Raw genomic sequence first — 12,583 nt, forward strand, 5'->3', positions numbered from 1 at the left:
TACGCTGGTTAAATGTGGAAAAACGCATTCAATACCAAAAGGCAATACTTGTATTTAAATCATTAAATGGTATGGTTCCTAACTATTTACAAGAAAATTTTCATTTTACTGATAATCAAAATTATAACTTACGTTCAGCTGATGAAAAAGTATTAAATCTTCCAAAACCAAAAACTAATTTTTTAAAGAAAACATTTACATATTCAGGTTCTCAAATATGGAACAGTTTACCAAATGAAATAAAAATGAGTAATACACTTGTATCTTTTAAAACAAAATGTTACAAATTTTTCATCAATTGTGCAAATTAATATGCTTTTTCATTATTATTTAAATACAATTGTATATTGTGTATAATATAACTTTATAATACTCTATGTACTTATAAATATGTTATTATTATTTTGAGGACTCTCAGGAAGATTAGTTTTAACTAATGGGATCATCCTCTTGAAATAAAGATTATTTATTTATTTTATTTAAACATATATGTATTCTTGACTTTCATTTTTGCTAATGTGCTTTGTCTATATGCCTTTTGTGTTTCTTTCATACATATATGACGTGGCTCTGTACATCCCGTCATTGTGTTATTGTATAATGGTAAATTTGCTCTACTACGGCATGCTATTTTGTGCCTCTTTGTTACATATATGTTTGTTTTTATTGTGATTAAGATTATAACACAATATTGACTGCTGTTCCCCTATTTTTTACATTTTTACCTAGTAATATGTCTTCTATTTTGTTTACATATCTGTGTCAATATAACGGAATTTGATGCGACTGTCTTACGAGTTAGAGGTTAAGCTAGCTTTAAAACTAGGTTTATCCACCATTTTCTACATAAGAAAATGCCTGTACGAAATCAGGAATATGGCAGTTGATCCATTCATTTAAGATTTTGATTTTCCCATTTTGAATTTTCCTATTATTTCAGTATTTTTGTGATTTTACTTTTTATGCTTACAAAAAAATATAAGACATAGTGCAATTCGACGTGTGTCTGCAAACCAAAAAGTAAAATCACAAAAATACTGAACTATAAGTACCGGGCTACGGCCACTTGTATATTTGTCTATCTGATGAGTTAAGCCATTTTCAATTGATTTTTATAGTTCGTTCTTATGTTGTACTGTTATACCACTGTCCCAGGTCAGGGTGAGGGTTGGGATCCCGCTAACATGTTTAACCCCGCCACATTATTTATGTATGTGCCTGTCCCAAGTCAGGAGCCTGTAATTCAGTGGTTGTCGTTTGTTTATGTGTTACATATTTGTTTTTCGTTCTTTTTTTTTACATAAATAAGGCCGTTAGTTTTCTCGTTTGAATTGTTTTACATTGTCTTATCGAGGCCTTTTATAGCTGACTATGCGGTATGGGCTCATTGTTGAAGGCCGTACGGTGACCTATATTTGTTAATGTCTGTGTCATTTTGGTCTTTTGTGGATAGTTGTCTCATTGGCAATAATACCACATCTTCTTTTTTATATTAGAGGAAAATCAATTCGGAAAGTCCATAATCACATGGCAAAATCAAATAACAAAACGCATCAAAAACGAATGGACAAGAACTGTCATATGCCTGACTTGCTACAGGCATTTTCAAATGTAGAAAATGGTGGATTAAACCTGGTTTTATAGCGCTAACCCTCTCACTTTAATGACAGTCTCATCAAATTCCATTATATTTACATTGATGCGTTAGCTAAACAGACACAATAAATAAAATAGTAAAAATATGGGTACATCAGTCATCATACGTAGTACACTAAAACCTGTACATGCGTACACACAATTAATAAAAAAATAAAGTAATCAAATGTGTGTTAATAAACAAATAATAAAACAAGAAAAAAGAAAGGTACACAAAGCAATGTACATGTCAAAGTTGTAATATGATTTATATCATTTGATTGTTATCGAAACAAAAGAAAAACATTCACTAAAACAATCTACGTTTGTCTTTTTCTGCTTCTCCGCCAATCATTTGGTGTTTAGATGTAGCATTTATTGGTTTATATTGCACTCCTTGGTATATTTTTCCCCCGCAGTCTATTCGAGTTATTTTTACCGATTCATAAACAGATCATGTGACAGCTTTAATTTATCAGATAGATCATCTTTGAAATAATGATCAAAAGAAGCTATGTACTATTTATAAACCAACACACCTTCTGATTTGCAGCTTTCAATGGATATTAAAATAACACTTTACAAATGTTGCGTCCTTATTTACTTTCACGATGAACCGAAAACCAAACATTTGAAAGTCAATGCAAGAAAGTATAAATGCATAAAACAAGAGGAGTTATAAGAACAAACAGAAACTAAAAGAAATAGGCAATTGATTTTAGGTCAACTTTGCCTGCGATATTTGGAACCTTAGTTTCTTAATAATTGTGAACTTATCCACTAAGAATTGAAGAAAGTATTTTATAAATCGTGCCACTGAATACTGTTGCACGGACTATCAACTGGTGATACCCTCGGGAACTAACTGTTTACCGTCTGCGCTAGTAATTGACAATAAAATTGAGAAAGGAAATGGTGAATATGTCAAAGCGACAACCACCCGACCATAGAGCAAACAACAGCCGAAGGCAACCAATGGGTCTTCAATGTAGCGAGGATTCCCGCACCCGTAGGTGTCCTTCAGCTGGCCCCTAAAATATGCATAATAGTACAGTGATAATGGACGTCATACTAAACTCCGAATTATACACAAGAAACTAAAATTTAAAATCATACAAGACTAACAAAGGCCAGAGGCTCCTGACTTGGGACAGGCGCAAAATTGCGGCGGGGTTAAACATGTTTATGAGATCTCAACCCTCCCCCTATACCTCTAGCCAATGTAGAAAAGTAAAAGAATAACAATACGCACATTAAAATTCAGTTCAAGAGAAGTCCGAGTCTGATGTCAAAAGATGTAACAAAAGAAAATAAATAAAATGACAATAATACATAAATAACAACAGACTACTAGCAGTTAACTGACAAGCCAGCTCCAGACCTCAATTAAACTGATTGAAAGATTATGTCTTCATCATATGAATATCAGGTACAATCCCTCCCGTTAGGGGTTTAGTATCATACTATCATAAAATATATGAGAAGAACATAACCCGTGTCATGCCAACAACTGTTTTTTTAGAAATAAATGTGTTTAGTTTCGATGCAAAGACCCTATCAGTGAATCAATGTTAAAGCCAAAATATGCAATCTTTAATGACCTGACAACAGTATCGTAACTATATCCCCTTTTAATAAGTCTATTTAAAGGTTTTGTTAGTTTCTGAGGAGAATACTGACATTTTTGTGCTTTATAAAGAATATTTCCATAAAATTTTGGATGTGAAATACCTGAACGTATAAGATGTCTGCATGTTGAGTTACAAGAACACTTTATGATTAATGTAACCGATTTTCTGTACTGTGGATTCATTTTTATTCGTGGTATACCAATTTTCGTGGGTTTCGAGGGTCACAGCGAACCACGAATTTAAGAATTCAACGAAGAATAATCCCGATAAAAATGTATGGAGTCGGATGTTTATTTCCGGTTATGTTATGCAATTCTAGTATAGTGTTGAATAGCGATAAACATTGTAACATAACACGTGTTTTTTTTTTTTTTTTATTAAAAGAAGATACAAGTATTTTGATTAAATCAATAATTAAAATATCGAATATCAGTGATAATTTACTTTTTAAAATTGACTAAAACTGTTCATGGAAAATAACTGCAAGTTGTTAATTACCGTGTCATAGTTTGGTTTACTAGTGATTGAAAATCAATAGGATTAAGTACGGGGATATTGCCCGTAGGTAATATTGTTTATGACAGGAACATTTATTTTCACACCTTTTACTTATATGACTGTTTATTGTATCGTGATTAGGAAAATGAGCTTTCAATCATAAAGTTTTGATTGCCTTATAGAATTCCGACAAGCATTTATTGTAAAACAAACAAATAATTAGTTGTCTTTGTCCATTATTGTAATAGAAGTTTTCAATGAACACTTTAACCTAAAATGACCAAGCGAGGATTTTGACAATTCAAAACTTTTTCAATGAATTCCTTCTTTTTTGATTGTTTTATTATTGATCAAACCAAGGAGGTTAAATGATCTACTAAATCAAAAAGAAATCCACGAATTACGTATCAGAATTTTTTTTTTTGTAATCAGCGATCCACGAATATACGTATACCACGAAACGTCTTTTTTTCTCTATCCACGAAAATTGATACCCACGAAAATAAATGAATCCACAGTATTTACCATCATCAGAAAACTCAAACCTAAACAGTTCAATAAATACCGAGGATTGCAATAAACATATGACATAAAGTGGTCTAAAATATAGCCACATATTGCGAAATACTTCACAAGTGTTTCGAACTTATTACTTGACAATCCTTTCATTACCTGTTATACAGTATTCTATGCGACGAAGAATGTACGATCTGCAATCACATGTGACTTTTCTCTAAAACAAAATACCTTTATACTAAGTCAGCAATATGACAGTTGTTGTCCATTCGTTTGATGTCTTTTAACATTTGATTTTGCAATTTGATTAGGGACTTTCAGTTTTGAATTTTCTTTGGAGTTCAGTATTTTTGTGATTTTACTTTTTAAATATATATAGGAATATGTGTTATGAGTGCCAATGAAACAACTCTCCTTCCAAGTCACTTTTAAAAGTACATCACTATAAGGCTCCGTGTTGAAGACCGTACTTTGAACTGGCTCACAACGAACAGCAAGCTATAAAGAGCCCCAAAATAACTAGTGTAAAACCAATCGGGAATACCAACGGTCTAATCTATATAAAAAAAGAGAACCGAGGAACACTTATGAACCACATCAACAAACGACAACTACTGAACATCATGTTCCTGACAGGTGCAAATAAATGCAGCGTGTTTAGACGTATTAATAGGTACCAACCTTCGCCCTTATCTGAAACAATAGTGAAAAATCACAACATAGGACTCAATAAAAAGACAAATTAACACAAGTGAACATACACTGAACGAATAAATTTGATTTATGATACAATGTAAACACAAAATTAATAAAATAAGGGGTGAAAAAGTAAAGGTAAATATAACTTAAAGTTAAAGTTGACGTGACTCAGTACTTATGTATCCCGTCACTCTATTATTTTATTTATTATTATTACTTTTCCTGTTAAGTCTGTTTTTTGTTATATCTATTTTACGTGACTGAATTTATGTATCCCGTCATACTTTGAACGACAAAATTATTTTATGTCTACCTGTGCGAATTTCAAACGCGCAATTTTACAACAGTACTTAAAACCTTCCATCCTGTATGGGTGCATTTTACATAGATAAATAAAATCGTATAATATAAGCAAAAAAAAGTTAAATTTGATGCATGCCTTTTTGTGCTTCTTCGTTACATTTCTTGTTTTTATAGTGATTAAGATGATAACACAATGTTGACTGCTGTACCCCTAATTTTGACATTTTTACCTATTGTGTCTGTTTGTTTTGTTAATGCATCGGTGACATTTTAATGGAATTTGATGCGACTGTCATACAAGTGAGAGGTTTGGCTAGCTATAAAACCAGATAACCACCATTTTCTACATAAGAAAATGCCTGTACCAAGTCAGGAATATGACAGTTGTTATCCATTCGTTTGATGTGTTTTAAACTTTTGATTTTTCCATTTGATTTGGGACTTTCCTTTTTGAATTTTCCTTGGAGTTCAGTATTTTTGTGATTTTACTTTATAGTATACCGCTGTGAGATATTAAACAATTTAAAAAAAGACAATCTTAAACAAATGCCAAAAAACAAAAATCTACAAAGGTAAATGAAAATAATTTTATTGTAAAGTTAAAATGGAAAAAGGAAATATTTTTTTACAAAATTAATAATTTTGTTATTCATAGTTAGAAGAAGTGAACATTTACAGTCATACCAAACACTTATCAAAGCTATTATATAGACAAGATGTAACCCTGAATAAGTAAACATTAAATAACAAAAAAAGCTTTACAAATAGTATCAACAGGTCAAATTAACAAGAAAATATAGGTTATCTTTTTTTTCATTGATGTTTATCTTTTACATCAAAGAAATACCTCTCGTCCAATCATTCTGCTGTTCTGATAGTTAAAAGCCAAAAACAATTAGTAATAAAGAAAAAAATCATGCATCAGAGACTAAAATCAACTAAAGCACATCGAATAATTAACCTGACACCAGGTTTCTACATGGGTGTGGGTAAATATACCCCAAACGATGCTGTGTCAGGTGATATGGGCTGGAAACCACCATGTGTTAAACAGTGGACAAATATTTTTAGACACTGGTCCAAATGTACAAAAATGGACAAGAATAGAAATAATTATAAAGTTTTTAAATGGTCAGTGATGAAAGGTAGTTTTAAATTAAAAAATTGGTGCTACAAAGTTATGGGGATTTTGAAATCCTTTGATTTTGAAAGGTATTGTAAAATAAATGAAAATTTTCTTGATAGTTATAGTATATCTCAGTTAGAAGAGAAAATGTTTGATAAATATAAAAAAGACTGGTGTACAAGAATTTTTTCATATATTACTGGTTGTAAATTGAAAACATATAAACTTTTTAAACATACTTATAGCACTGAGCAATATTTGCTACAGAAAATGCTACAGCGCCATCGTAGTGCTTTTTTCTAAGTTTAGATGTGGTGTAGCACCATTAAAAATTGAAACTGGTCGATATGAAAAAAAAAATCTAGACGAAAGAGTCTGTTTTAACTGCAATATTTTAGAGGATGAAAAACATGTACTTTTAAATTGTCCGTTGTATGAAGATCTAAGACATACACTTTTTATTGATATATTGTGTCATAATGATATGTTTTTAAACTTGTCTGATGAAGAAAAAATTATATATATATTTAAAAATACCAATATTTGTAATATTGTTGCCAAAACCTGCAATAACATTTTAACAAGGAGAAACAGTATTTTATATCATTAACTATTGCATTTGTAGTATTCTATAAAATGAATAAGTATTATATGTATTTTAATAGCCTCTCATAACTCTTTTAAGAATGGCACATACATATATTTAATTGTTTTAACTATGTTTACAGTATACTTTATTTTATAATTGTATCTTGTTTTAATCATGTTGTATGTGGTGAGACTTTAATAAACTATTGAATCTGAATCTGAATCACCATTTAATTTTTTGATCCAATACAAAGAAATACCTCTCGTCCAATCATTCTGCTGTTCTGCAAGTTAAAAGCCAATAACAATTAATAATAAAAAAAAAACATGCATCAGAGACTAAAATCTACTAAAGCACATCGAATAATTAACCTGACACAATTTTTCGATCCAGTACAAAAATGTCACAAAGTGAGGCCTTGAACAATGAGAAAAACCCACACCATATAGTTAGCTATAGATGCCTTAGCATTACACAGTTTAAAACAATTCAAAAGAAGAAAACAAGTGATTTATGCAGAATAAAGAACAAAAAACTAATAAAGCAAAAACAACAACTAACGACAAACAAACAATTACATGATATGGTAGAGGCACACAAAGAATGTTTATGAGCGTCGCAGTTACAGAAAAATATTTTACAAAAGTTACCATATATATATTAGAATTATAATATTGTATCATACAAACATTCCAATACCATTTCCATATCATCGGTATCTTGAATGACGGTACTATCGGGGACTAATTATTTACGTCATTTACCAGTCTGTGGTTCCGACCAAGTTGCATTGGTTATTTTCGTACGAAACACGTGTATGTGGAATAAGTTTCATTGTTAAACGAAATTTTAATGTTAAAATCATAAAACCCGATTGACAAAGTTAGAAACTTATAAAGATAGTTAACGTAAATAATATATTAGACAATCGGTGTAGAGTATTTCTTTTCCTTATTTGTGTCATTATGATTATTGTTTTAGAAAAATATTTTCAATACCACTGTTATCAATATTTATTGTTTTTTATAAGTTATGTTGAATTAAAATATTTGACTGCAATCAATTCTCGCATGGGTTGTCTCGCTTTTTTCATTGTATCGTTTGATTTCAGCTGTCGGTTGTGTAAGGTTCGCGATATTGTGTCGATCTGTTGCAGTAGTTTCATGATCAATTAGAAGAAACGCGCGTCTGGCGCAAATATAAAATTTCAATCCTGGTATCTATAATGAGTTTATTTATTAGATGTATTTTGTGCTTTAGTTTTACTCTAAAACTAGTGGATCCTCAAATACAATGCAAGCAACCTATAAAACAAAATGCAAACTAAGTCAAAATGACATACCAACTGCTTAAAAACCTGTTTGGGGAGTTGAGTTTTTCTGTATTAATAGATTATCGTTGATCATCTCAACGAGATACATTTTCTCGCTTGAGCCGGTACGGCGAAAGCTAAAAAAGCAATCGAGTTCAGATGACCAATGGTAATCTGTTTATCGCTAGTTTACCTATGACGACGATGTCAATTTCACGTTTATTTCCTGAGCAACGCCACGTGCCTCCTTAGCGAGTAGCAAGTAATGAAAATGATCACAAAAAAAGATCAAAGGAAAAATGCACAAAATAGCGATTATGACCTTTAGTTTAGGTTTACTCGCGGCTACGCACTAAATCGTGTCTTTCTTCTCTATTTACGACGTTTGCTAAGAGAGATATACTGGTCACCTCTGTTCCTCTCTCCGTCTGTCCTTATCATTTTTTCTGAAACTACAAGTCATAGCTTTTTAGCATTTTGTATAAATCCTCACCTGATAATGCTATACCGTTTGACACGTTTTTGTCTCCTTTGATTGTCTAACACATATTTTAACTTTTTTGTCACATTTCTTTAGCTAGCATGGTACAAGTTATAGACTCTATATATTCGGCATTAAACATCATCTGGTTTTAGTTTTTTTTTGAGACAGCGACTTCCTCGGTTTTTTGTTTGTTTCTTTCTAATTGATTTTTTCGAAATTTGTACATCGATAAATTACTGTCAATTTAATTTATGGAACGACTTAATCGATCTTTCAATTGAGCATAGGGATTAGTACTGTAAACCGTAGGAAAAGCAAACGGTTGGTAATTCTTCAAGATTGTAAGATTGTAATTGAAGGTTATGGTGTAACTCTTTGAATTCTTAAGATCAAATTCTGAATGACAACACCGATAGAAAATTACCTTTGATAACTATTTACACCACTGGGTCGATGCCACTGCTGGTGGACGTTTCGTCCCCGAGGGTATCACCAGCCCAGTAGTCAACACTTCGGTGTTGACATGAATATCAATAATGTGGTCATTTTAATAAATTTCCTGTTACAAAAATTTGAATTTTTCGAAAAACTAAGGATTTTCTTATCCCAGGCATAGATTACCTTAGCCGTATTCGGCACAACTTTTTGGAATTTTGGATCCTCAATGCTCTTCAGCTTTGTAATTGTTTGGCTTTATAAATATTTTGATATGAGCGTCACTGATGAGTCTTATGAAGACGAAACGCGCGTCTGGCGTACTAAATTATAATCCTGGGACCTTTGATAACTAACCACATCACAACATTTTTGAAGGACATCTTTCACTGTTGAAAAAATTGCGGTGAGAACTTACTAAAGATATTTAGTAGATGATCTTGACCACCCTGTTTGATATATATCGTTCTTTGTAAGGATTCTTTTAAAGACAGATTGTCCTTTTTATGTTAATTTCAAATGAATGAAGTATGACTTTGACATTTTCTAAAAACTTCTAAATAAATGGGTATCTATAGAATACCGCTTTAATTCCAGGATATTTAGTGAAATATTACTTAATTAAATATCAAAAAGGAGAAAACAGTCTCACCTCTCTGCAAAATCAAGACGATCACTTGCAAGTTTACAAAATTTAGAACTTTCGAAAATACTAAGGATTTTCCAACCTAGGAATACATTTTCTTAGCTGTATTTGGCAAAACACTTTAAGTCCCTCAGTATGCACTACAACTTCTTAATGTGTCTCTTTAACTTTTTTATACGAGTGTCACTGATGAGGAATATTGAAATGCGCGTCTGGCGTACAGAGTTCAAACTATTTAAAATACTTAAAAAATGTAGATGAATTTCGCTTTTGGTGTACACAAGTGTAAGCCTGGTATTTATGAAAAGTTTATTTGCAACGGTTGGGAGAAATAATTTGCTTGATTTCAAACACACTGCTACATATATGCATAGAATAAAACAAACCCGGGGTAATTTCGACAAATTTTGTATGATACATGATAACGAAATCTAATAAATACTGTCTCAATTTTCCCAGCAAAACTTTTGTGTTCGAATGTTGATTTAGTAGTACGCATTTTGTATTTTAAAAGTTAATATGAATTAAATGTTTGATACAATTATCAGCAAGATCCATGTCTTTTTATAAAAAAAAAAATAATCGATTTTCAATAAGTTTATCTTTTCTGCACAAAGATTTGAAGTAAGATGATAGAGAATCGATGAAGATTTCACGACAATTGCGTTTAAAATGTGGATGATTTTTCAGTCCCTTCTAAAATAGAAATTTATAACCTAAAGTTATCGTATAATAGTGAGATCTCCTGTAACAATATAGCAACAATGCAAACAATTTCGTTTTTATATTATCCATTAGTAACATAACCATTTAAAGAAGATTCTTGCAATTAAATGCTGTTCTTCGAAACCTATTAAGTAGAATTTCAACGAAATTGTGAGTAGAGATTTCATTTTATTTAACAGTTAAAATGTCTATTTTATATGTGATAATGTAAACAGTTTTGTTTCACTGTTTACCTCAATCACACAAACTGGTCTGATTAACGTCCTATATATAGTTGTCATCAGGTATAGAAAGATTAAGATTTGCAATGTCTGTAAACTCACTTGCCTGCTGAATTAAAACAATTCCATAAAACCCCTAAAGATAGACTTTTGCACTATTTACATTTCTACATTGGCTAGAGATATAGGGGGAAAGTTGAGATCTCGTAAACATGTTTAACCCCGCCGCAATTTTGCGCCAGTCAGGAGCCTCTGGCCTTTGTTAGTATTGTATGATTTTTAATTTTAGTTTCTAATAGATTTCTAATATTGTACCCTATTTCTTAATATTTTTTGGATCTATTTTCGTTCGAATGACCAAATAAATTTCGTTGTACAAAGTTGATTTTTTCCTAACTGGACATTATACTTAAAATCGGAGACACACTCTTGTAGAATGTGTATGCTCGTTACCATTTAGTAGACGTACGATTCTCATATTGTTAGGGAATACGATAGCAGTGTGAGATAATATCTCATCTTTAACGCGATGTTTTCGCGTTTTATCTTATATTAACCATGCGAATTTCAACGAACACACTGACGTCATCAAGTCAGTTAAGCAAATTAGAAATCATTCCCGAAGGAAAATAGAGATGCTTTTAATGAGAAACATAAAATCGACTGCGATATGTAACGCTCACCAAAAATATTCACAACAGTTTAACCTTATTCTTTAAGCTTATCACTTCAGATAACCAAAAATTGGTATGAAAATGTATCTTTTTGTTCGAATGTTTAGTCAGGAATATGACAGCTGTTGTCCATTTGCTTGATGTGTTTTATTATTTGATTTGCCATTTGATTAGGGACTTTCCGTTTCGAATTTTCCTCGGAGTTCAGTATTTTTGTGATATTTTTTTTTGCTGTTTTTATTTTTGAATTTTGAACACTGGGTAACTACTTGTTACCTTAAATTTTGCAATTATCCTTTAATAGAGTAATGGGAACTTCTTCAAGAATAGATTGTCATAGATGTATTTAACAAAACCTTTCAAAATTTTAGACCCTTAATGCACTACAGCTTCGAGATTTATTTGGATTTTGTATCTTTTTGATACGAGCGTCACTGGTAAGTTCTTTGTAGACGAATTGCGTGATTGACGTACACAATTTTAAGTCTGGCGTATTTGCTAAGGCTGGGCAAAATATTTGCGCGATTTCAATCTCGCTGCTATATATATGCATCGTAGAAAACGTACGCAGAGTAAAAACTGCCTAAAATTTATGACAAATATTGTCAAAATTTGATCAACAATCGTGTGGGTTTAGTCTAAACGTTGATTAAGTAGAGCAATTTTGTATTATGTTAATATTAGATAACTATTTGGTACAATTATCAGCAAAATCCATGCATTTTTGTTGGGAGAAAAAATCCTACGATTTCTCCTTTCTACACAAATATTCGCAGTTAGAGGATAGGGAATCGACGATGATTCACGACATTCCTTCTCTTTCATTTTAGATGTGCAAGATTTTTGGGCCCTTCTAATTTGAATTTATATCCTCAAGGTATCGTACAATGTGTATATCAACAATATATAACAACAAGGAAGTCAATGTATATTCTTCCTTAGTAACATAACAATTTATAGCAATTTCTTGCAATTAAATACGAGTTCTCGGAAACTTATTAACTTAAATGTTAACGAGACTGTGTGTGAAGATTCCATTTTATTTAACAGTTGAAATGTCTATTTATATGTGATAACTTAAACGTTTG

Source organism: Mytilus galloprovincialis, chromosome 3, assembly GCF_965363235.1.
Source record: "Mytilus galloprovincialis chromosome 3, xbMytGall1.hap1.1, whole genome shotgun sequence".
NCBI lineage: Eukaryota > Metazoa > Mollusca > Bivalvia > Mytilida > Mytilidae > Mytilus > Mytilus galloprovincialis.